Source organism: Lepidochelys kempii, chromosome 8 (assembly GCF_965140265.1).
Source record: "Lepidochelys kempii isolate rLepKem1 chromosome 8, rLepKem1.hap2, whole genome shotgun sequence".
Classification (NCBI taxonomy): Eukaryota; Metazoa; Chordata; order Testudines; family Cheloniidae; genus Lepidochelys; species Lepidochelys kempii.
In genome coordinates, this window is record NC_133263.1 from 13279731 (window position 1) to 13307049 (window position 27319).

General features: G+C 42.6%; 1 protein-coding gene across 1 annotated transcript in view; it reads left to right on the top strand.

The window, feature by feature from the left end:
- The window catches only part of FSTL4 (follistatin like 4), a 776177-nt gene that overhangs the window by 12045 nt on the left and 736813 nt on the right, over positions 1-27319 (top strand). Inside the window, exon 2 of the mRNA XM_073355595.1 lies at positions 6741-6907. The gene's annotated coding sequence lies outside the window, so the exon portion shown is untranslated. The remainder of the gene's footprint in view (positions 1-6740; positions 6908-27319) is intronic.

Genomic DNA, 27319 nt, shown 5'->3' on the forward strand with positions numbered 1-27319 from the left:
TTTTGCCAAACTTTTGTTTCATGTTATGTTGACCCACATCAAAACATTTTTTTTGGAAACAAATTGAAATATTTTGATTTGGGTCAGTTTGGTATTGAATTGTCTGCCTGAGTGGCCACAGTACCTTATGGGAGTTGTAGTTTGGGTGCCTCATGCTTGCATTTTCTTTTGTGGGCCAGACTGCCTGGGTGGACTACATCTCCTATGATGTACCGCAGTATTCCTGCCAGTTGAACTGTTATAGGGCATCATGGGACATGTAGTCCAGATCCAGAACCCAACCCATAGAGGAGAATGGGGACATGAGACACCTGAACTACAAATACCATGAAGCACTCCAGCAGCTCAGGGGGACATAGATTAATCTCAAAACAAGTAGAAATGAAATATTTAGATTCGGGAATGTTGAACCATGTAATTTTGATCAAAGATGTCAAAACAAAACAATTCAATATTTCAGAGTTGAAATTTTTTGGAACTTTCTGTTCCCATGAAACTCCCTGTGGCCAGAGGAAGAACATGTCTGTTCTGGCTTTTCTATCAACTCCTCTTGAGCAGTGGGTCGATTCAAACTTGAAGTTTTTTTAAAGTGTCAAAGTCAGAAGGTGACCTTCCCCCACTCCCCTTCGTTGGACACACTTCTCCATCAATTGATGTTAAGTTTACAAAGAGATGTTTTCTGTATGTATCAGGGTTTGATCTTCTTGTTCAGACCATTTATAATGCTATTCATCAGTTACAGGTTGTTTTTTTTTTAAATTAGTAAACTTTTTCAAACTTCAGAGAAGTTTTGGGCAGGGTTGGGCTCAAGGATGGGGCAAAGATTTGTTAATTTTCATTTTATCTGAACGAAACAGTTAATTCCTCCAGACTCTCATCTCTCTTTCAAAGACACACACACATAAGATACAGTTAGGTTTGGCAGAATTAGATTTTTATTTTTTATAAATTTGCTAGATAGTATTGATTTTTTTAAAGGATTTTTTCCATTTTTCATTTAAATTTTCACAGTGGTGGGATATTATCAGGGGATCAAACGGGGTTGGGTGGGGATGGACAATTATTTAATGACAGTAGACACAGAGTTAAAAAGTTAAAGCTTTATAACTGTTTAACTATAAATTGTCAACATCACATGTCAAAATATACAAAGTAAATATCCTTAAATTAAACTCTAAGTTCTCAAGCAGCATTTTTTGTACTTTTGCCTATCTGTAAATTTTGATGATTATAGATGGAAATATTTTTTATGGGTTTGTGAGTTCAGTGAAATCGGCATTTCCTGACTCAAATTGAATCCTTCCAAGCCTAGGCGTTCTGTATATCCTATGCTACTGTCTCTCTGGACAACTGACATGATCTTCGTTACCCGCCAAATCCAGGAAATGTCTTGGGAACAAAATCAGGACCTGTACATGGCTTTCATTGATTTGACAAAGGCCTTTGACTCTGTCAATTGTGAAGCTCTGTGGAAGGTGTTGGCTAGATTTGGCTGCCCTCCAAAATTTATTAAGGTCCTAAGGCTTCTCCATTATCAGATGACTGCCACGGTTGTCTGTAGTGACCTTGAGATGGAATCTTTCATCATCAAAACTGGGGTTAAGCAAGGATCTGTTGTTGCCCTAACCCTGTTTTCCATCTATTTAGCAGTCATTTTGGTCCTCATTAAAGATCATCTCCCTAGTGGAGTTGACATTCAGTATGGAATGGATGTTTGGCTCTTTAATCTTCGATGTCTCTGTTCGAAGTCTAAAGTCTTCAGGGCATCCATTACTGATCTTCAGTATGCTGATGATTGTGTCATCCTTGTGCACACTGAGAATAACCTTCAGTCCATATTGGATTTTCTTGCACAAGTTTACTGAAGCCTGGGACTCTCACTCAATATTGGTATAGGTGGCAGCCAACTTTCTCAAAATGCAAAAATCAACAGTAAGATCCAGCACAGGATCTAGTGCGCAAGTGCTCCCTTTGGGAAATTGATCCAATGCAGTTTTCATGGACGGTGACCTATGGCAGGACACCAAGATTCAGGTCTATAAGACAACTGTTGTTCCTACACCGTTCTATGGATGCAAAACCTTGATCTATCGACAGCACCTGAAGAGTTTGGAGAGGTATCACCAACAATGTCTCCAGAAGATCCTGTGCATCAAGTGGCAAGATTGCTGCACTAACGCCAGCATCCTCACTGAAGCCAATGTCACCAGCATTGAAGCAATGATCCTCATGCACCAACTTCGCTGGGCTGGACATTGTGTGTGGATGCCAGACTCTTGCCTCCCAAACAAGTCCTCTACTCTCAGCTCACCCATGGTCAGAGGAAATACTACAAAGACACACTGAAAGCATATAAGAAAACTGATGTGGACATCACAAGATGGGAAGAGCAAACCACTAACTGACCCCAAAGGCACCATATTCTCCATCAGGCAGTGGCCCGATTCGAGGAGAAGTGCTTTGCCCTCTAAGTTGAAAAGAGAGAGGAGGAAGGAAATAACTGTCTCCCAGCAGGCCACTGACCTGCCACAAAATGTCTGTACCTACTGCGGGCGGATTGCAGTTCCAGGATCGGACTCCTAAGTCATCTCAGGACCTATACGTAAATCCGTGGTAGAGATCATTCTCTAATCGAGGGATCGCCAATGAATCATCACTACTGTCTCAATAAGGTGTATTTTAAGCAAGATATTACACAGAGTGACCAGACAGCAGATGTGAAAAATTGGGACAGGGGGTGGAGGGTAATAGGTACCTATATAAGAAAAAGCCCCAAATATTGGGACTGTCCCTATAAAATTGGGACATCTGGTCACCCTAATTACACATGGCATGTACAATGCCTGAAATCCGCTGATGAAGTCTGAGTAACAAATTTACTCTGACATGAATAATTCTTCCTATTCATAAAAAATATTTCTTTTGAACCATTTTTATGATTCTGAAAATGAAATTCAGAGGAATCAGGCTTTCGCTGAGGTAATTCTGAGTGCCACTGGATATGTGTAGAGACAATCTATTACAAGAAAGTTGGCCATATTTTATGACCTATTGTAGCTCATCTGAAACTCTGTCAGTCCATTCATCTCTACTGAATGTCCTGGTCTATCTGAATTATCTAGGGAAGTTCAACAAAAATAAAAGACCTGAAAGCGCTCTAATGTGAATGTGATCAGTAGGAACTTTCTTCTTTCTTCCCCAGAGAGTGAGTTTCTTAAATGTTTTCTGTTCACATTCTTTCTGCTAATCTGTATATTTGATATCTTCCCCCCCAGTTCCTTCTGACATCGCTTCTATATGAATAATACCACCGCCACCTGATGTGACTGTAAACCCTGAGGAAGCGAAAGGGAAAGGAAATATATTTTTGCCATGATGCACCCTATTGTGCTTCATTTTCCCTTGTTATATTTTAACGTCACATGTCCAGTGGTTGCCAGTTACTGCTGTATGTGTAGGTTTCAGAGTAACAGCCATGTTAGTCTGTATTTGCAAAAAGAAAAGGCGTACTTGTGGCACCTTAGAGACTAACCAATTTATCTGAGCATGAGCTTTCGTGAGTTAGAGTAGAAAATACTGCAGTGCCACAGTTATTAGGGAGTTTTTTATGGCACCCCATGTACACATGATGGAAAGCATGACTTAACAAACATCCAACAACTGTCTGAGTCTGAGCCAGCTCCCACTGAAGCCAGTGGAGTTGTATATTGACTTCAGTGACAGCAGGATCCAGCTTATCGGGGCCGTCCTTTGTGGGGCACTATGCAGTATTATTAAACTGGTGCCCCTATGCCTGATGGCAGCCCGGGCTAGCATGTGTATTTTAGATAGGGGGGTGTTTTGAAGGATTTATTTTAAAAAACTGTGTCTGAAGATCCAAGCATCTAAGGCTAAAGATGAATACTCGGATTGTGCATCTAAAAATCTATGCAAGGGTTTTTTAGAGATGTGATTTTTATAATCTCCTGCAACACACTAATGAAATATTTTTAAAGCAAATTTTAAACTAAGGTCCTGTAGACTAACATGTTCTGAGTAAATATTACAGTAATGCACAACTGTTCTTGTCAGTAAATTCAGAAGCTGACAATATATACCTGGAGGTTAGCAAATGCCTATTAATTGGCTTCATTACCACTTGAATGGCTCTTTAACAGTTTCAATGTTGTGCTAATAGGCCTGGCAGGCTGGAAGTCCTTTTCACTTTTAAATACTAGATCTCCTCCGAGGAAGACTCACCAGTCTGCAGCAGCCAGCTGTGGTGGAAGCCTACAGGAAGGGTCAGAACAGGGATAGGAAGAGGCGGGAGGGCAGACACTAAGACCTGGGGGTGCCCAAAATTTTGGGGTGCCCTACGCAGCTGTGTATGCTGCATATGCCTGAGGATGGCCCTGATGCTCATTTTGAGACTGAATTTAAAATCATTCAATTTCTGTTCAATATATTGGTTCCAAAGCTTTCTTTTCAAGAAGCTATCTTGGACCAGACTTTGTGGCTATGCCTATACGCATATCAATATTCTGCAAATGCAAGCACAGTGCAAATTCGCCTTTGCTTTATTGTTAAAACATCGCCTAGAGAGTATGGGCCACACATCAGGAGAACGCTATACACAAGACAATATGGCTTTATTTCTACAACCAATATGGCTTTATTTCTACAACTGAAAATTGCCTCTGCTGGAGGTTAGAATTAAACTTCATCTATGGGCTGTTTCATTCATTGTTATCCACTGCGTTGTATTTTTCTTTTATGTTTGATTCTGGCACTGTCAGAGACAATATACTAAATTAGATGGACAACTGGGTCTGATCCAGTATGGTAATTTTAAAGGTGCTTTAAAAATGATCTTTCAACTAGAGACCTCCAGTCTTTCATCCCATGGTGGGTACTGCAGTGCCCTCTATAGAATGGTTCAGTTTCACTCATTGGTTTAATGCACACCTAATGGTTAGATTGTAAGCTTCTGGGGACAGGTACCAGCGTGTGTGTGTGTGTAGGCTTTGATCCATGACCAGGGCTTGCAGGGACTACCGCCGTAGAAATAATAATTATAATAAATGACAATTACATAAAGAAAAGTAACTCCAAAGCACACCTTGCTAGGTTAGCTACAGATCCTCTTCCGCACCTCCCCTCCCCCATGCAGCTGGGGAGCTGCACCATCACTTCCCACCTTGAACTGTGGCCTTTTTTTTCGGCTCTTCATTCCACATCTTTTAGTCTAACATAGTAGTTTTCAGGTTATCCGATGAAGTGGGCTGTAGCTCACGAAAGCTTAGGCTCCAATAAATTTGTTCGTCCCTAAGGTGACGCAAGTCCTCCTGTTCTTTTTGTAGTAGTTTTCAGTTACCTTGATGGCATTAGGCCATTTTTGGGTGGGAGAGAGGGAAGTGTACCACCAATCACTTATTAATACATAATTCAAATGCTTGTCAACAATTTGTCATGATCCCACTAACAAAAATTAAATCAAAGGTGGTAATAAGGATGCATTTAGATGTTGAAATACAGTAGCTACTTAATGTGATCAATTTGTTGTAAGAGGTAATTGATTATAACTTGTAGTATCTTCAGCTGCATTGCTGTATAGTGCCAGAATTCTTCAAAACAGCTGGTACTATTTTTAAGAAGGAGAGAGGGGAAGAAGCAGAAAGAGATTAGCAACTTGGGGCAGGTCTGCGCATTCCTTTTCTTTCCCCTCTTGTGAAAATGGGTTGGCCTTAGAGCGGGTTGGGTTTTTTTGGAAAATGCCGGATATATGTATGAAGCTGTGAGTTTTTCTTTTTCCTTTAATCTTTAAAGGAGCCACACTTCTAAACTGGGACTTGGAAGATTTTAGATGAGCTGAAGAGGGAGAGGAAGTGTGGGGTAAAATTTTGAAAAGGGCCTAAGTTCCACTTTCAAAAGTGACTTAAGCCTGTAGGCCCAGAAACGCAAAGGTATTTAGGTGCTTAACTCCCATAGAAATCAGTGGGAGTTAGGCACCGAGGTGCTTTTGAAAATTCAACTAGGTGCCTACCTGAATCTGAAGGCACCTAAGTATCTTCAAAATCTGGAAATCAGGCTCCTAAATCATGTAGGTGCTTTTGAAAATTGTACGGGTGGTCTAGCAGTTAAAGCACAGGACTGGTAAGAAGACTGGAATTGTGTTCCCAGCTCTGTGATATCTCGATTCACCTACTTCATGGCAGTGTGAGGCCAAATTCAATTAAGTATTTAAATACTTTGAGAGCCTTGAATGGAAGGCACTAGTGAGGCACTAGTGAGGTATTAAAAGTATCTAAAATGGATGCTTTCAGTGCAGGAACTTCCAAGTGCTACATGGAAGTGGAGTGTAACAAAGAGAAAACAAGAAAGGCAAAGCGATTACACATTTGCTGTTGTTTTTTCAATGACGGGGGTCTAGTCTGTGTCCTCCTTTTGTAATCCTCCCAGTATCTGCTCAAATTTTGATTGGATATCTCTAATTGTTTTCTTTTCCCACTTCACCTTCAGGCTTCCTGGGAAACCTTGCTCTGGTATCCCCCACAGGTCTTAAGGCTTTACATCTCAGTAAGACTGATTTTGTTACATAGACTCCTGCTCCATTAACACAATCTATAGGTTACTTCTAATCCTTGGAATTGATTTATTTAATCCTTGTAGATGCCATTTATTACACGTTATTCTCAGCATTTATTCACAGCACAAACAGATGGTCAATGAAACCAATTAACCTTTCCCGATCTCCCTTTCAGACTTTTCACGTCTTCTGAGTCTATGGACAAATGAACAGAAGCTATCAAGAGACTTCATGGCAGACTGTGATGAATAGGAAGGCTGGTTGGTGTACATGCAGCTTGCTCAAATAGACCCCATGACCACTAGACTGGAGCACCTGAGGAGGGCTTATTTGACAAAACAGGTAGGGAGAGAAGAATGATAAAAGATGAAATGACCCATGTTTGTTTTCTGCTGTTGACTGTGAAAGAGAGGACAGCATAACCTTTTTGCTTCTTTTATAGGACATGCAAGATGTGAAGAATCGTATTTTAAGTATGACAGATGAGTGTTTACTGTAAAAGCTAATCCTCTGGATAATCAAAGCCTTCAGTATATACCATGTGAATATAAAAAATCCATTTTATTAGCCGTATACATACTATCTTTTGCCCCTCTCTTTCGTTAACATACAGTAAAACAAGCACTGTACATTTAGAGGAGCTTAGTTACTGCGGAGACTTAGGCTAAGACTATTTGTTTCTGAGAAAATAGTATTGGGGTGAATCCGCTTTTTGATCAATACATGGAATGATGTGGGCGAGTAGCATTTATGTAGCAACTGTTTGTCTTTAAAGTGTTATACAGACAGTTAACTCATCCTCACTGCGTGCCTGTGGTAGGTGGTGGTCTTTTTTTACAAGTGAGGAAAATAAGATAAAGCAGTTAAGTTATTTGCCCAGCTCCACAGAAAGAGTCTATATCAAGTCCAGAATTAGAAATTTTGACCTCTCTTTTGTAAGAATACCCAGGTTTACCTGCTCGACCTTGGAGGTGCTATGTTGCTGAAAGGTGTGCCAGATGTTTCTACTAAAGTAGAGTTATTTCTGGCTGGGCACCTGCTTGCAGAAAATAGCGATGTTTTCTTACCAACCCACAGTTATCTGTGTACCCAAATGCTTTTCTTGTCTGGGGACAAGAAAAAACCCAGACCTCAATACTCTTGATCTTGAATGAAGATGATGTGGCTTCTCTTAATCGCAATAATGGCTCAAAGCAACCCTCTACCTCTGAATAGCCTTGAACTTCCGGAGAGGATCTGGATCTGAGATTTGAGGCTAGGGTCCATCTTTAGTCCATGCACTTTACTATCTCCTGTGCTATCTCTTGACCAGGGACTTGATTTGTATCCAGAGGGTCCTCAGGAAATTAGGGCTATTCAGGTCTGGTCTACACTTAAAAAGTATTAGCAGTGTAACTGTCAGGGGTATGATTTTTTTTTTTTTAAACTGACATAGTTATGTAGATGCAGTTATCCTGATATAAGAAGCTTTATATCAGTATAGTTTATTTTGTTTTGCCTAATCCAAGTAAGTTTTATACCAAGATAAACACTTGTATAGTGGCATAACTGTGTCCATAACTAGGATGTTTTGCCCTTTAAACTATGCTAGCATAGTTAAATATGGCAAAACCTTTAAGCGTAGATGAGGCCTCAGTAGTGATCATAGAGGTTTCAGTGGGAGTGGAAATTATAATCACACAGGATACTTTGTTCACGTGAGCTTTTTCAAGTTTTTAATGTGATTCATGAGATTCCAGTCCTTCAAAGTGCATATGCAGGCAAATATTGAGAAAACACAGATCAGAGAATTTGTCTGTTGTATGATTTTTCTAAGCATGCCAAATAAAGTGGAACCTGCTCAGAGAGCAAAGAATTCCTCCCTCTCCTCTCCCAAATGATGGCTCCGTGGGGTACAATTTAGTTATTTTAAACCATGGGACATTGGATCACCAGGGACCTTCAGCCAGTGGATTCCTTTAAGAATCCCTGTTCACCTGGGTTTATATTGAAACAAATCCACAAGCATCTCGGTGTTCACAGACTTCAGTGGACTGCACACCGTGGATGTTCAGAACCCTGTAAGTGATAGTAAACATGAACTTTGGATCCTTCTCCATTGCAAAAACAGGCTCCTATCACAAGAGCTGAAGGAGATGCTCTTCAGTAACTCCTAGGGTATGTTTACATTGCACACTCCTTAGTGGGTGTGCATAGAGTACATACAATACATGCCCCCCCAGCATGGGTATAAACAGCAGTGCGGAGGGTGATGCTCTGTTCAGGGAAGTAAAGACATGCTGAACTCTGTGGGTATGTACCCTACACAGCTCTCTACATGCCCAAGCAGTGCGTAGAAGGGACTCCTGTCCAGGAGAATGGAAGCCACTCGCATATACAAGCGTAATCAGGGACTGCTGACAGTGAGCCAGGTGCCCGCCCCAGTTGGCAGGGCGGGGGGTGGTACAGCTGCGCCAGATGAGCTGCCCGGGCTGGGCGCTGACCTCTGCGAGCGGCAGCTTGACATGCTGCTGCTTTCACCACTCTGGTTCCTGGCCCAGTCACTGGCCATGGCCCTGCGGGTCTTGCTCGTTGTTACTAGAGCCCTGCAACTCCGTGGATATCCACTTTATATCCATGGATATTCACAGCCGTGGATATAAATTGTGTGTCCGTGCAGGGCTATACCTGTCTACTCCAAGTCAGAGCATGCCTGGAGCATGTAGCTGACCTGCTGAGCTCGTCAGTAGCACACAGCAGTAGAGAGCTGGTAGGTGTGCTCACCAAGCTGGACGACCAGGAGAAGGCATTTCAAAAATTCATGATGCTTTAAACGGGAGGGGGCCTCCGATATCCATGCCTCCTAGGCAGTGGAGTTCACAGCTGTGACCACAGCAGTCCGTGACAGGCATTGTAGGACAGCTGCTGGAGAGTACTGTTATGGCTGTGTCATAAATATAAAGGGAAGGGTAAACCCCTTTGAAATCCCTCCTGGCCAGGGGAAAGCTCCTCTCACCTGTAAAGGGTTAAGAAGCTAAAGGTAACCTCGCTGGCACCTGACCAAAATGACCAATGAGGAGACAAGATACTTTCAAAAGCTGGGAGGAGGGAGAGAAACAAAGGGTCTGTGTGTCTGTCTATAGTCGGTCTTTGTCGGGGATAGACCAGGAATGGAGTCTTAAACTTTTAGTAAGTAATCTCGCTAGGTATGTGTTAGATTATGATTTCTTTAAATGGCTGAGAAAAGAATTGTGCTGAATAGAATAACTATTTCTGTCTGTGTATCTTTTTTGTAACTTAAGGTTTTGCCTAGAGGGGTTCTCTATGTTTTTGAATCTAATTACCCTGTAAGATATCTACCATCCTGATTTTACAGGGGGGATTTCTTCATTTCTATTTACTTCTATTTTTATTAAAAGTCTTCTTGTAAGAAACTGAATGCTTTTTCATTGTTCTCAGATCCAAGGGTTTGGGTCTGTGGTCACCTATGCAAATTGGTGAGGCTTTTTATCCAACATTTCCCAGGAAAGGGGGGGTGCAAGTGTTGGGAGGATTGTTCATTGTTCTTAAGATCCAAGGGTCTGGGTCTGTAGTCACCTAGGCAAATTGGTGAGGCTTTTTACCAAACCTTGTCCAGGAAGTGGGGTGCAAGGTTTTGGGAAGTATTTTGGGGGGAAGGATGCGTCCAAACAGCTCTTCCCCAGTAACCAGTATTAGTTTGGTGGTGGTAGCGGCCAGTCCAAGGACAATGGGTGGAATATTTTGTACCTTGGGGAAGTTTTGACCTAAGCTGGTAAAGATAAGCTTAGGAGGTTTTTCATGCAGGTCCCCACATCTGTACCCTAGAGTTCAGAGTGGGGGAGGAACCTTGACAGGCTGACATCAGTAACGCAGTGTGTACGCTTGTGCTGCATCGGCCTCCGGACAGTGACTGTGGCTCAACACCATTCAGTGAGGCAATGTGACTATTGCTGTAATGGGGCACTTTCATCAGTGGGAGACAGATTTAAGCATAGACGTGTGCACCACTAGGTCAACATGAGACGGATCACGTTAGCTAAACATTGTAATGTAGACCAGGCCCCAGTGATAAGAGGAGGATCTAATCAGAGGCATCGCAGAAATCAAAGGGTAAGGAGTTGTGTGAAATGTGAGGCAACAAAGGCCCAGCACTCTCGTAGAAGACTCGGATTAGGGCGGTGTTAACCGCTCGTTGTTCTTGTACAATATGAACGTGATTGACTCTTTACAGTACAGATCTGGTAACAGGAATCAGATGAATGTTGGAGACTCCTTTTTAAAAACTTTTTTATTTAAAGAATGTATACGTTTCCATTTTGAAAGATCTTGTCTGGTTGGCCTGCATGTACTGTTTTTCTGATCTAAAATTAACAACGTTTTTAGGGGGAAGCAGAGAAAATACTACTTTTATTTAACCAAACCTCCTCCCCCCAATAAAAGGGCATCTATGGATGAAGACTTATTTTGTGCACTAAAGTTAAGTCATGGACTTGAGTCTAATTTTGCAGCTGACATTCTCTGATGAAAATTTAATGCAACTATGTTCATGTCCAGCGGTATGCTACGTAGGAAAATAAATCTAACTTCTAGCTGTTGGCTCCATCTGTTCAAACTTTTCTGTTCAGATTGGAGGTAAAATGTTTTAATAGCTTTTAGACAATATAAAAAAACCTGGATTTTGAGTCTGGGTTAATTCATTGGACAAGAGGGACACTGAGGCCTCGTCTACATCTAAAAATTAGGTCTATCTACCTATATTTCTCGGGGTTGTGAAATGTTTTGTCTCCTGTGCAACAGCTGTTGAGATTTGTTGCTGAAAATATGCATGCAGCTTGTATGGCAGTAAAACTTTACATATAGCACTCTGCCCCTTACCACTGTTGGGGCAAATCATGATAGTCCCAAACAGTTCTCCGAAGGCCAAACTCTGCCCTCCTGTTACTCATGTTAAGTAGTACACAATAAGTCCTGTTGATTTCAGAGGACTACTTAACGTGCTGCTAGAATTGTGGTGGATGAATATCGAGAGGACAACAGAAGCCATCCAGCAAACCTTTACACCCCTGAGCAATCCCTGTTCATCAGAATAATCCCATTGAGTTTGATGGAACTTCAACTGTGAGAAAAGATTGTTTCCTTGAGTAACAGTTTGCAGAATCAGATGCCTAAAGGACTGCTCCTGCAGCCACTGAAGTAAATGGCAAAACTCTCCTTTCGTTTAATAACGTAGGATTGGGTTCTGATGTCACTTATTGGAAGGCTGCACAGAGTTAGTGGCCAAGACAGGCTCTTCTACAACCTAAGAGTCCTGGCATCTAGTCCTCTACACTAAACAGTACACAACCTTGTTACGCTGTTAGCTTCCCCCCCTGCCATTCAGAAGTGTGTTGGATACATTTGTTCTTTAGACTGTAAGCTCTTCAGAGCTGGGATCTTTTCTTCAAGCAAGTCATCACACTCCTGGTCCTGAAGAACATTTCTCTTATTCAGAGACAGCTGGCTAGACTTGGGCTAATACTAAGATGAGCTGGAGAACTTTTCTTTCTCTCTCTCTCTCTCTCTCTTTCTCTGTCTCTTTCATTTTGTACCTTACGTCTTTTTTTTTATATGAGCAAAAACAAGCACAAAATGCTTTAGAAAGGCTTTGGTTACTCTGCTTTATTTTCTAGAGCTGTGTTTGATGGCATTATAAGGCTAACATTTGTATTACTCTTTTTCACTATCTGTTTTCTGTTTGAATAACAATAAAAAGTGGGGTGGGGAGAAGGCAAACAGTAAATGCAATGGTACAAGCTTCTGTGTAATAATCCTCATTCTAAATGTACAGCATGTGTGTTTTTAAGATAACGCTAATAAAGTCAAATGATTGTGATGGACATTTATTATTAACCTTCCATTTGAATCATATGTCAGAACATAATGGAAGCTGGCAAGGATGTTAAGCTGTATTAGGGGAAAAACCTCTTCTTCTGATTTATGTGCTTTCCAGTTTTTAAAAAAAGTGTTTGTTTTGATGTTTTTAGCCAGGTTTTGAGCGCTGACTATGCCATTATTAAAAACAAGGATAACATGCCTTTCTTTCACATTAGAAAACTAATAGAAAGCACACATCAAAGCCCCAATCTGAAATGAAACTTGTTATTGACCTCACTTGGGGGAGAGGGGAAATAATTAAACCTCAAGTGAGGTCCAGATGTTCTGATACCAAAACTCATTCATGTGGTGTTCTTAGCTTTTCCCTGGTCTTTCTGTTTTGCTTTTTTTTTTTAATCTAATAGTAGCTCCCAAAAATACTCTGACAATTTATGCCTTGCTTTCTGAATGGGACAGATTTTCAAAAATTCTTGGAATCTCTGTAATTGAAATCTACCTAATTGAAAGCGTAGATTTTCAAACTGCTCAGCACCCAGCATCTACAATTGAGAACAATGGGTGAAACTGGAAGCTGAGTGCTTTTAGAAATCTGTCCAACAGAATTCAGGCTGGTTACTGTGTGATCAGGGGTTATGAGAAGGGCCATAAGAAAATCCAGCCCTGTTGAGACCTAGTGGAATTTCAAGTTTAGTGCTTAAGGGCTTTGCTCAATTGGCACATCAGCATCTTGAAGCACCCATCTGGAAAACAAGACACATCAGGTCCCTAACTGGTTGCAAAGACTAAATTTCCACAATGAATAGGTTTTCCAGATGTCTGCTTTTGCCAGTGGTAAATATGATCCCTTTGTATTTTCATATCTTTGCAACGACAATGGAGAAATTATCATATACCATAAAAGTGGTGACTTTTGTATCAAAGCCTAGAAATGCTTAATTTGTCTACCATCACTTACTGGTTTACTTGTAAATGGCTTGCTTAGTATTACTTTAAAATAAAATGTATTATACAGTGTTTTAGCTCACTGGGATGCAATATTTCACTTTAGATGTGTTTTGTAAATAGCTATTGTGTGCAAGATGCTCTTGCTTTCCGTAGAAATGGTCTGCAGGCTATGCGTACATATACATTTGGCAGCTAATTTCATTTTGTTTTTCCATTAAAATTGTCTTGGGAGTTGACTTTACAACCAAATAGTCTGTATTCCTTGACAGGTGTTTTCCAAATAATGCTCTTCAAGTTTGAATTAAAAACCTATAAAAATGTAATACAGTCTTGACAGATAGTACTACCAATCAAAAATAAACTCTCACCCTGTTTGACATGAATAATGTTGGTTTTGGCCTCCTTGTTGCATATCAATAGTGTTTCTACTAAGTAATTTAAAGGAGCAGAATCTTTAAACTAATATCGGTGTTGACCCTAGTTGTTGAAGGATTCTATTAAACTTGTTTAAAAGCATATATAACTGTGAATTCCATTTGATGAACTATTTTGATGAGAAGCATCATAGGAACTATTCTGCAGTCAGGCAATGCTTAAAGAGGTGGTATTTCTCAGAAGCAGGTCAGCAGGTTGTCACGGTTCCTCCCCCACTCTGAACTCTAGGGTACAGATGTGGGGACCTGCATGAAAAACCTCCTAAGCTTATCTTTACCAGCTTAGGTCAAAACTTCCCCAAGGTACAAAATATTACCCCCGTTATCCTTGGAATGGCCGCTACCACCACCAAACTAATACTGGTTACTGGGGAAGAGCTGTTTGGACGCGTCCTTCCCCCCAAAATACTTCCCAAAACCTTGCACCCCACTTCCTGGACAAGGTTTGGTAAAAAGCCTCACCAATTTGCCTAGGTGACTACAGACCCAGACCCTTGGATCTTAAGAACAATGAACAATCCTCCCAACACTTGCACTCCCCCTTTCCTGGGAAATGTTGGATAAAAAGCCTCACCAATTTGCATAGGTGACCACAGACCCAAACTCTTGGATCTGAGAACAATGAAAAAGCATTCAGTGTTTTACAAGAAGACTTTTAATAAAAAATAGAAGTAAATAGAAATAAAGAAATCCCCCCTGTAAAATCAGGATGGTATATAACTTACAGGGTAATTAGATTCAAAAACATAGAGAACCCCTCTAGGCAAAACCTTAAGTTACAAAAAAGATACACAGACAGAAATAGTTATTCTATTCAGCACAATTCTTTTCTCAGCCATTTAAAGAAATCATAATCTAACACATACCTAGCTAGATTACTTACTAAAAGTTCTAAGGCTCCATTCCTGTTCTGTCCCTGGCCAAGACGACTACAGACAGACCCACAAACCCTTTGTTTCTCTCCCTCCTCCCAGCTTTTGAAAGTATCTTGTCTCCTCATTGGTCATTTTGGTCAGGTGCCAGCGAGGTTACCTTTAGCTTCTTAACCCTTTACAGGTGAGAGGAGCTTTCCCCTGGCCAGGAGGGATTTCAAAGGGGTTTACCCTTCCCTTTATATTTATGACACGCCCCCCAAATCTCAGCTAGGGTGAAACACTGGCTGGGATTTCTTCCTGGAGCTCTAGGAAAACAGAGTTAATAAGACACATGCATCTCTAAATATACTACCAAGTACATAAAGACTAACAATATTTTCCACATCTCAAGGACGATTTTAACCAGTTGATTCTGGGAAACTTTCACGGGAGAGTGCATCAGCCACTTTGTTAGAAGCTCCTGAGATGTGTTGGATGTCGAAATCAAAATCTTGGAGAGCTAAACTCCACCGAAGAAGTTTTCTGTTAGTTTCTTTGACGGTGTGAAGCCACTTTAGTGCAGCATGGTCGGTTTGCAGGTGGAAACGCCGTCCCCAAACATATGGGCGTAGCTTTTCCAGAGCGTAGACAATGGCATAACATTCTTTTTCAGTGACTGACCAGTTGCTTTCCCTCTCAGACAGTTTTTTGCTGAGAAACACTACAGGGTGGAATTCTTGATCAGGTCCTTTCTGCATTAAAACTGCTCCCACACCACGCTCGGATGCATCTGTGGTTACTAGGAACGGTTTGTCAAAGTCTGGGGCCCTTAGTACAGGGTCAGACATGAGTGTCGCTTTAAGCTTGTTAAAGGCCTTCTGACACTTTCCGGTCCACTGAACAGCATTTGGCTGTTTCTTTTTGGTTAGGTCTGTCAGTGGGGCAGCGATTTGGCTGTAGTGCGGTACAAATCGTCTGTAATAACCGGCCAAGCCTAAGAAGGATTGAACCTGTTTCTTTGACTTTGGGACAGGCCACTTTTGGATAGCATCCACTTTGGCCTGTAGGGGGCTGATAGTTCCTTGACCCACCTGGTGTCCAAGGTAAGTCACTCTGTTTAGGCCTATTTGACACTTCTTAGCCTTAACAGTTAGTCCTGCCTCCCTTATGCGCTCAAGGACTTTTTGTAGATGTTCCAGGTGGTCTGCCCAGGAATCCGAAAATATGGCCACATCGTCAAGGTAGGCGACTGCATATTCTCCTAATCCCGCTAGGAGACCATCTACAAGTCTTTGGAAAGTGGCGGGTGCATTTCGCAGCCCGAAAGGGAGTACATTAAATTCATACAGCCCGAGATGTGTGATGAAGGCTGACCTTTCCTTGGCAGATTCATCTAGCGGTACCTGCCAGTATCCCTTGGTTAAGTCCAAGGTAGAGATGAACTGGGCCCGTCCCAGTTTCTCTAATAGTTCATCAGTGCGTGGCACTGGATAGTTGTCTGGGCGAGTTACAGCATTTAGCTTACGGTAGTCCACGCAAAAACGTATTTCCCCATCTGGTTTGGGAACTAGAACCACTGGAGATGCCCATGCACTTTCAGAGGGGCGGATTACACCCATCTGTAACATATCCTGGATCTCCCGTTCTATAGCAGTTTTAGCTTGAGGAGACACCCGGTAAGGGTGGACCCTAATTGGGGGGGCATTACCTGTGTCAATGGAGTGGTATGCCCGTTCAGTCAGTCCAGGGGTGGCTGAGAACGTTGGCGCGTAGCTAGTGCACAGCTCCTGGATCTGCTGTCGCTGCATACGCCCAAGGGTCATGGAGAGGTTCACCTCTTCCACACCACCAGCACATTTCCCTTCGTAATAGACACCTTCCGGCCACTCAGCGTCGTCTCCTCCCTGGGCTGTAAACTGACAAACTTTTAATTCTCTGGAATAAAAGGGCTTTAGAGAATTAATATGATACACCTTAGGCTTTCGGTTGGAGGTGGGGAATGCTATGAGATAATTAACAGCTCCCAGGCGCTCCTGGACCATGAATGGCCCTTCCCACGATGCTTCCATTTTATGGGCCTGGAGCGCCTTTAAGACCATGACCTGGTCTCCTACTTTGAAGGAACGCTCTCTGGCATGTTTATCATACCAGGCTTTTTGCTCTTTTTGAGCATCCTGTAAGTTTTCTCTAGCAAGGGCTAAAGAGGTTCGGAGGGTGTTTTGTAGGTTGGTTACAAAGTCCAGAATGTTAGTTCCTGGAGAAGGTGTAAATCCCTCCCATTGCTGCTTCACCAACTGCAATGGCCCCTTAACCTCACGGCCATATACAAGTTCAAATGGGGAAAACCCTAAACTGGGATGTGGTACAGCTCTGTAGGCAAAGAGCAACTGCTGCAATACTAGGTCCCAATCATTGGAGTGCTCATTTACGAATTTACGTATCATGGCCCCCAAAGTTCCATTAAACTTCTCCACCATGCCATTTGTTTGATGATGGTAAGGAGTGGCAACCAAGTGATTTACCCCATGAGCTTCCCAAAGGTTTTTCATAGTTCCTGCCAGGAAATTAGTCCCTGCATCTGTGAGGATGTCGGAGGGCCAACCTACCCTGGCAAAAATGTCTGCTAGTGCCTGGCACACACTTTTAGCCCTGGTGTTGCTTAGAGCTACTGCTTCCGGCCATCGGGTGGCAAAATCCATGAAAGTCAGTATGTACTGCTTTCCTCTGGGTGTCTTTTTCGGAAAAGGACCCAGAATATCCACAGCTACTCGCTGAAATGGAACTTCAATGATGGGGAGTGGCTGGAGAGGAGCTTTGACCTGGTCTTGGGGTTTTCCCACTCTTTGGCACACCTCACAAGACTGGACATAGGTAGAAACATCCTTGCCCATTCCCTTCCAGTGGAATGACCCCCCCAAACGGTCTTTGGTCCTGTTCACCCCAGCATGGCCACTAGGGTGATCATGGGCTAAGCTCAAGAGCTTGGCCCGGTATTTAGTTGGAACTACCAACTGTCTCTGAGGATGCCAGTCTTCCTGGTGTCCCCCAGAAAGAGTTTCCTTGTATAAAAGTCCTCTTTCTACAACAAACCTGGATCGATTAGAAGAGCTGAGAGGCGGTGGGTTGCTCCGTGCTGCCGTCCACGCTCTCTGGAGGCTTTCATCTGCTTCCTGTTCGGTCTGGAACTGTTCCCTTGATGCTGGAGACATCAGTTCCTCATTGGATTGGGGACATAGGCTTGGTCCCTCTGGAAGCGATATAGGGGATGGAGCTGTTTCTGTTGACTGTGAACCGCTCTCCGCTGGTGCACTATGTTGGGATTCAGGCTCCGGCTGAGCCTCTTGTGTAGGGTTATCGGCTGCTGCCAGTTCAGGTTCGGTGGGGCCCTCTGGTGTTGAGGTTGCAAGTACTGGATTCAGTGCTGGCACGGGGTCTGGTGTTGGTTGTTCGGCTGGTTCCGGTTCTGGGACTGGTTCCGTCTGGGTCTCTGGGACTGGATCCACTACTGCTGTTGCAGACATTGGCCTGGGGTCCAGGTCCATCACCTCTGACCGGGCCCTGATAGCAGTTTCCGGAACAGAGCTAGGCCTCACGGCTTGTTTAGCCTGGTTGCGGGTGACCATTCCCACCCTCTTGGCCTGCTTCACATGATTGGCCAAGTCTTCCCCCAACAGCATGGGGATGGGATAATCATCATAGACTGCAAAAGTCCACATTCCTGACCAGCCCTTGTACTGGACAGGCAACTTGGCTGTAGGCAAATTGAAAGAGTTGGACTTGAAGGGTTGAATCGTCACTTGGATCTCTGGGTTGATTAAATTGGGGTCCACTAAGGAAGCATGGATAGCTGACACTTGTGCTCCGGTGTCCCTCCACGCGGTGACCTTCTTCCCGCCCACACTCACAGTTTCCCTCCGCTCCAAGGGTATCTGGGAGGTATCTGGGCCTGTGGACCTCTGGTGTGATTCCGGTGCAATGAACTGTAATCTGTTGGGGTTCTTGGGGCAGTTGGCCTTTACATGCCCCAGCTCGTTACACTTAAAACATCGTCCAGCTGACGGGTCACTGGGACGAGGAGGGTTGCTGGAGAACGGGGTGGTGGGACGATAAGGGGTCTGGAGGGTTCTTTGGGAGGTAGGTGGGGCTTTGGGCGGCCCCCGGTAATAGGGTGTGGTCTGGGGTGGTCCCTTCTGGTCTCCGCTCCAACTGCGACCAGTTTTCTTCTTCTCTGCCACCTCCACCCATCTGGCTCCAATCTCTCCTGCCTCGATTACAGTTTTGGGTTTCCCATCTAGGATGTATCTTTCTATTTCCTCAGGAACACCCTCTAAGAATTGTTCCATTTGCATTAGGAAGGGCAAATTTACTGGAGATTCAACACTTGCTCCTGATATCCAGGCATCCCAATGTTTCACAATGTGGTAGGCATGTCGGGTAAATGACATGTCTGGTTTCCACCTTAGGGCTCTGAACCTCCGACGAGACTGCTCGGGTGTTATCCCCATTCTGACTCTCGCCTTGGATTTAAACAGTTCATACTTGTTCATGTGTTCTTTAGGCATTTCAGCTGCCACCTCAGCTAAGGGTCCACTGAGCTGCGGCCTCAGCTCTACCATGTATTGGTCAGTAGAGATGTTGTACCCAAGGCAGGCCCTTTCGAAGTTTTCTAAGAAGGCCTCAGTATCATCACCTGCCTTGTAGGTGGGGAACTTTCTGGGATGGGAAGTGGTACCTGGAGAAGGATTGCTAGGGTTTGTTGGTATATTCTGCTGGGCCTTTATCCTCTCCATCTCCTCCACATGCTTCCTTGCCTCCATTTCCCTCTTGTGGGCAGCCTCCTGTACCTCCTTCTCCAGCCGCATGAGTTCTATCTGTCTTTCATGTTCCCTTTGTTTTTCCTCAGCCTGAAATTTGGCTAATTCCAGCTGTAGTCGAGCTGAGGATTTGGTCATTCTAACCTCTCTGTTTTTAACTAACTTTACACCTGAGGTTTAGAAATAAACAAACAAAACTTGGCTGTAAAATTTTGCTGTGCTGGAATAGAATACCTATTCTCTGATAGTGATTGTCAGCCTACAGAAAAAGACAATTCCCTTGTCTCTGCTCTGGGCCCAAATTAAAGCAAAAAACCTCCAACTACTTGGAAACCTGCTTACCCAGCCCAACGAAGAAAAAAAAAAAATTTCTTTTCAAACCTGTGCTCCTTGTAAAACAAAAAAAAAAATCAAAATCCTAAAAAAAAACCCTGCCACTTTTGTCTCCAGGCAAATGGGTAGAGCACACACCCCCTATTTACTTTTAGGAAGAAAAGAAAAAAAAACCACAAACCTCTGGGTTGGAAGACTGTGAATTTCCCTGCAGGAGTTAAGTACCCTGCCTCCAGGCAAATGAAACCTGCAATTCACAAGATAATCCCCTTTTGTCTCTGCTTGGCCACAAAGCAGAGAGAAACCAAGCTGCTTTCAGTTTCAAAGCTGCCTTCTGGACTTCCTAAAAATTCCTTTTTAAAATCTGTATTTCTAGTTCAAAAAATCTCAACTGGATCTCAAAATGATTTCAGGTTAATCCCACCACTGTGCCACCATGTCAAGGTTCCTCCCCCACTCTGAACTCTAGGGTACAGATGTGGGGACCTGCATGAAAAACCTCCTAAGCTTATCTTTACCAGCTTAGGTCAAAACTTCCCCAAGGTACAAAATATTACCCCCGTTATCCTTGGAATGGCCGCTACCACCACCAAACTAATACTGGTTACTGGGGAAGAGCTGTTTGGACGCGTCCTTCCCCCCAAAATACTTCCCAAAACCTTGCACCCCACTTCCTGGACAAGGTTTGGTAAAAAGCCTCACCAATTTGCCTAGGTGACTACAGACCCAGACCCTTGGATCTTAAGAACAATGAACAATCCTCCCAACACTTGCACTCCCCCTTTCCTGGGAAATGTTGGATAAAAAGCCTCACCAATTTGCATAGGTGACCACAGACCCAAACTCTTGGATCTGAGAACAATGAAAAAGCATTCAGTGTTTTACAAGAAGACTTTTAATAAAAAATAGAAGTAAATAGAAATAAAGAAATCCCCCCTGTAAAATCAGGATGGTATATAACTTACAGGGTAATTAGATTCAAAAACATAGAGAACCCCTCTAGGCAAAACCTTAAGTTACAAAAAAGATACACAGACAGAAATAGTTATTCTATTCAGCACAATTCTTTTCTCAGCCATTTAAAGAAATCATAATCTAACACATACCTAGCTAGATTACTTACTAAAAGTTCTAAGGCTCCATTCCTGTTCTGTCCCTGGCCAAGACGACTACAGACAGACCCACAAACCCTTTGTTTCTCTCCCTCCTCCCAGCTTTTGAAAGTATCTTGTCTCCTCATTGGTCATTTTGGTCAGGTGCCAGCGAGGTTACCTTTAGCTTCTTAACCCTTTACAGGTGAGAGGAGCTTTCCCCTGGCCAGGAGGGATTTCAAAGGGGTTTACCCTTCCCTTTATATTTATGACACAGGTAAAGCAGTGAGTAGAAAATGGCAGATACCTTGTCATCTATGCATCTCAACAACCTGATTCTGAACGCAGTTTGGCAAATAATTTTGCCAGTATAGAGACCCATTGGTCTCCCGGACCACCATGTGGTGGGGTTGGGGAGAACGCTTTCTAGGATTAGGTCAGGAATGTAGTGAGTAATGGGACTCCTCACATGCTAAAATTTAAACATGTGCTTAAGTTGTATCAGGGCCAGAGTGCTCAGTACATTGCAGGTTTTGACCCTAACGTGCTCTTGCATGAAATATTTGGGGGAAAAATGGAATCTAGTTCTGTATAAGCAACCTATTTTCATTGTAGAGTAGAAAACATAATTTTGTTTTTCCCCACTCCTTTTAACAAGAAAATCCCCATCCAATGTACGTAATTATTAGAGGTGGGTCAGAAATGGTATTTTCATCTGAGAGAGTTTTCAAGATTTCAAAATTTTTCCCATTCCAAGTCAAAATCTCAAATTTTCATGATTCTGGAAAAAGTTCAGATTGGGTTAGTTGAAACCTCTTGTTTCAATTTTGACCTTTTTTCAATTTTTAAAACTTTTTAAAATGTAAAACGGCTGAAATTTTGAAATAAAGTTTAGAGCAAAAAATGAAACTTTTCATTTTGAAAATGTCACAACAGAATGTTTCAACAATTTCTAAACTTTTTCTAAAAATTCTCAAATTGAGAGATTTGTCGAAACCGACCCTTTTCCACAGTTTGCTTTGATGAATCAACATTTTCCAACAAAAAATGCTTACACAGAAAATTCTCGACTAGTTCTCATCGCTATCATTGTAAATGTCATAAACCTCCTGCCCCCAAAACCGTACAGTTAATCTGGCTTCAGGAATATTTCTGGGCTGTCTTTGGTCTTTTATGTTTTAAAGAAAAAGGGTTGCAGAATTGGAATTTCAATGGTAGGAACATGTGTAGACTTTGCTATGGCAGAAATCCATAACAATCTGAGTCGTGATAATAACATTATTAATCCAAACACTCAAAACAAAAATGTTTAGCCACTTCAAAATTTGTTAGACATAATCTATAGGGAGACTTACTGTTTTGTTTCTTTTTGTATTGGTAATTAGCAAGTCCGTTAACTTGACAGAAGCAGGTAGAGTTTTAGTCTTTGAAAGTTGTAGCAGTTGGTAACTGTGGGGTATTTCCGTATTGATACTGATAATAATTACACCTAATCTCTTTGAATTAAGTCTGAGCTGCAGAACCTTTTGATTGTAATGGGCCCAAAAGTTAGCCATAGTAAAACCAGGGTTTTGCTCTATAGCTTCATCTGTTTAGATTTGTGGAAAACCTGTTGATTTAGGGTGCAGGTTGAAGGTATGTAATCCAGGAGGTAGTTGCTCAGATCAAAGATCTTAGTCTGTCATTGGTTTTGTACACTTTTACTCTAGAGTGACTTTGGTGAACAGTCCTGCTCATTCTTATATGGGTTATGTCTGTGGGATAACTATTATGCCTACACTGCATTCATAGCTCGAGATATAACTCAAATGTGGCTTCTAACCTGACTCCCACAAACACCTAAAAATCTCTAACTCGAGGTAAATGGGGCTTTAAATTTGAGGTAGCTGGCTCACCAGTTCTTGAGCCTATAAAATCATTTAAACACTTTAAATTGGCCCTTTTATGTTATGAGGATCAGTTTGTAAACAAACATTGAATGATTTTGAAAGCTAAAAGTACATACATTGGCTGATTGTAAACTGGTATAGCTTCCTTTGACTTCAGTGGAACTTGACCAGATTACACTAGTTGAGAATATGGGCCCATTACGTTCAATATAACCTTTCAGAGGCCTTTAGAGAGGGAGAGAGAGACAGACACAGACAGTGTCACCAGGGACCTCACATTCTTTTATTGCCATTTATTCAGATTTGCCAACTGTCTTGCCTAATGGAGTTTTGTAGGATCTGGAAAAGTGTTCTAATTTCCGGCTCCATATATTTTTCAGACTCAAAAACATTCATTAGTTTCATGTACTGTATAGACGGTGAATTAATTTCCTATTTTTCTCATGTCCTTGTGTTCACTGCATATTTAATTAACAATGTATAATCTGAGTGTTCTTGCTGCCAGTTATTTCTCATTCGTACTCACATGGCACCCCACTCATAAATCCTTTACCGGGTCCCAGATTGACCTTTGGGAGTGACAGCCTTTCAGTCTGCCCCTCTGTCTCACTTGAGAAAAGATTGTAAATACAACACTGCAGTCAAATCAATAGTCATCGCACCTACTACTGACTTCAGAATCTAAAAGCCACTGAGCCAAACTTGTGCATCGGTTAGTTAACAGCTGCTCCCATAAGCACCACCTAGCAATAAAACTATATAAGTGCCAAGAAGATTTATGGTTTTCTGTTGCTAAGCTCCCAGTCAGATAATTTTTCAGTGTCCACTTTTCTGCGGTATTGCATAAAATGGAATTATTTAGAATTTGGTTAGATCCTTTTCATTTGGAAAATGGCTTCTTTTGGCAAGTGGATAGCAAGGACTTGGAGGGACTCCAGCCATTGGCCAGGACTGAGACATGTAGTGTTTTGTCCATTATTTTGATATTAGTTCTGACATCTTTTAGGAATCCCATTCCCCATGTCCTTTTCCATTGCTGGAAAATAAGTTTGACCAGAGTTGCTGAGGTAGGAACCTGCATTACATGGTTAAACACAAAAGCTGTCCAGTGACCAAACAAGGGGTGGCACAATAAGAAAGAGAGAGGTTCTCTGGAGGCTCTGGTCTGAATGCAGCATTGCTCAGAGTTTAGGGTTTTATTGAAGAAATTCTGTTTTAATCCCAGTCTGGTAACAGTCACTGGGTGCAAACCCACCAGGCAGTTTACAAGCAATAAACTTAAACAATATACGCAAACAATACAAGGTAGCTTTTCAGCTCCTTTACCCTAACTTTTGGCCAGCACAAACTCCTTATACACAACTCTTGTGTCTCTCTGTTCCTGTATCCTGATTATCCCCCAGCTGCCCCAAAGCCTATAGAGCACCTCTAACCAGTGTGAAAGGCTAAACCAGCCCCCGCAACCCTAGAATTAAAAGGAAGCAAGGTGTTGAGGTAAATAGCTGCTAATTAAGGCTCTGAGGCTTTCTGGCAGTGCAAAGCTACCAAGTGTCGGATGTCTTGCATGACACGACCTATTTGGCAACCGTGTCAGATTTTGCCAGCCCAGTTGGATTCTTGTAGATTCAAATGGGCTGTGGGCAAGCACTCCAGACAGTGGTGGGTGGTTTTAGGGAGTCAGGCCACCTTGCCCCTTTTTGATCTCACATAGTCACCAGGCTAGTGTGGAGGTGGGAGGAGTTGGGGCAGGGAGAGAAGTGGCAGAATGGGGGATGGCCTAAAAAGAGGGATGGGGAAAAAAGGGGGTAGCTGCCACTGGTTCACTAAGCCCATTCTGGTCCTACTTCACACAGGGCTGAGGCCTAGTTATTCTTTTCATAGAATCAGAGACTTTAAGGTCAGAAGGGACCATCATGATTGTCTAGTCTGATCCCCTGCATAACGCAGGCCAGAGAATTTCACCCACCCGCTCCTGTAACAAACCCCTGACCTATTCCTGAGCTACTGAAGTCCTCAAATCGTGATTTAAGGACTTCAAGGTGCAGAGAATCCTACAGCAAGTGACCCGTGCCCCATGCTGCAGAGGAAGGCGAAAACCCCCAGGGCCTCTGCCAATCTGCCCTGGAGGAAAATTCCTTCCCGACCCCAAATACGGCGATCAGCTGAACCCTGAGCATGTGGACGAGACTCACCAGCCAGACACCCAGGAGAAAATTCTCTGTAGTAGCTCAGATCCCACCCTATCTAGTGTCCCATCACAGGCCATTGGGCATATTTACTGCTAATAGTCAAAGATCAATTCATTGCCAAAATTAGGCTATCTCTTCATACCATCCGCTCCATAAACTTATCAAGCTTAGTCTTGAAGCCAGATATGTCTTTTTGCCTCCACTGCTCCCCTTGGAAGGCTATTCCAGAACTTCACTCCTCTGATAGTTAGAAACCTTCATCTAATTTCAAGTCTAAACTTCCTGATGGCCAGTTTTATATCCATTTTTTCTTGTTTTTGATACTGATTGATACTGAGCTTAAATAATTCCTCTCCCTCCCAGATATTTATCCCTCTGATATATTTATAGAGAGCAATCATATCTCCCCTCAGCCTTCTTTTGGTTAGGCTAAACAAGCCAAGCTCTTTGAGTCTCCTTTCATAAGACAGGTTTTCCATTCCTCGGATCATCCTAGTAGCCCTTCTCTGTACCTGTTCCCGTTTGAATTCATCCTTCTTAAACATGGGAGACCAGAACGTGTCACAATATTCCAGATGAGGTCTCACCAGTGCCTTGTATAACGGTACTAACACCTCCTTATCTCCACTAGAAATACCTCACCTGATGCTTCCCAAGACCGCATTAGCTTTTTTCACAGCCATATCACATTGGCAGCTCATAGTCATCCTGTCATCAACCGATACTCTGAGGTCCTTTTCCTCCTCTGTTCCGTCCAAGTGATGCGTCCCCAGTTTGTAAAAGTACTTTGGGGGTCTTTGAAAGGCAGGGACAATAAGAATTTATTAGACAGGTGGAGGTATCCCTTAACATGTAACCTCGTTTGGAATACAAGGGGTGGGACAGGGAGCATCCACAGGGCTGCTCAGAGATGTCTGTTATGCGGTGAAGCCCTGGGGTTTACATGTTGTCACATGTCAACGCTTTAACTTGTGCTTTTTTAGCTGAGGCTTTGATTTCTGTGTAGTTTTATTGTAAGGAAAAGCCTGACTTTTCTGAATATTTGATTAATGAAAATTGGCCTTCCACATGGATGCACAGTGCAGTACTTTCTACAGAGCATTAGAAGCTTTAAATGAACCCAGCCGTTCTTTGAGAGAGAGAGAGAGAGAGAGAGACATATCACCATTATGCAGCACAGTGATAAAGTATCTAAGGTGATGTGAAGTTCAAATGGGGGAAAAAAGAAACCATAGACAAGTGTCCCTAGTTTTCAGTGCTTGCTTGTGATATAGAATCATAGAACTGGAAGGGACCTCGAGAGGTCATCTAGTCCAGTCCCCTGCACTCATGGCAGGACTAATTATCTAGACCATTCCTGACAGGTGTTTGTCTAACCTGCTCTTAAAAATTTCCAATGTTGGAGATTCCACAACCTCCCTAGGCAATTTATTCCAGTGTTTACAGACCCTGACAGTTAGGAAGTTTTTCCTAATGTCCTACCTAAACCTCCCTTGCTGCAATTAAACCCATTGCTTTGTGTCCTACCTCAGAGGTTAAGAAAAACCATTTTTCTCCCCCCTCCTTGTAACAACCTTTTACATACTTGAAAACGGTTATCTTGTCCCCTCTCGGCCTTCTCTTTTCCAGACTAAACAAACCCAGGTTTTTCAATTTTCCCTCATAGGTCATGTTTTCTAGACCTCTGATTATTTTTGTTGCTCTTTTCTGGACTCTCTCCAATTTGTCCACATCCTTCCTGAAATGTGGTACCCAGAATGGACACAATGCTCCAGTTGAGGCCTAATCAGTGTGGAGTAGAATGGAAGAATTACTTCTCGTGTCTTGCTTACAATACTCCTGCTAATACACCCCAGAATGATATTGGCTTTTTTTGCAACAGCATTACACTGTTGACTCATATTTAGCTTGTGGTCCACTATGACCACCAGATTCCTTTCCGCAGTACTCCTTCCTAGGCAGTCATTTCCCAGTTTCTATGTGTGCAATTGATTGTTCCTTCCTAAATGGAGTACTTATTAAATTTCATCATAATTACTTCAGACCATTTCTTCAGATCATTTTGAATTTTAATCCTATCCTCCAAAGCACTTGCAACCCCCTCCCAGCTTGGTATCATCCGCAAACTTTAAGTGTACTCTATATGCCATTATCTAAATCATTGATGAAGATATTGAACAGAACTGGACCCAGAACTGATCCCTGCGGGACCCCACTCGTTATGCCCTTCCAGCATGACTGTGAACCGCTGATAACTACTCTCTGGGAACGGTTTTCCAACTAGTTTTGCACCCACCTTATCGTAGCGCCATCTAGGTTGCATTTCCCTAG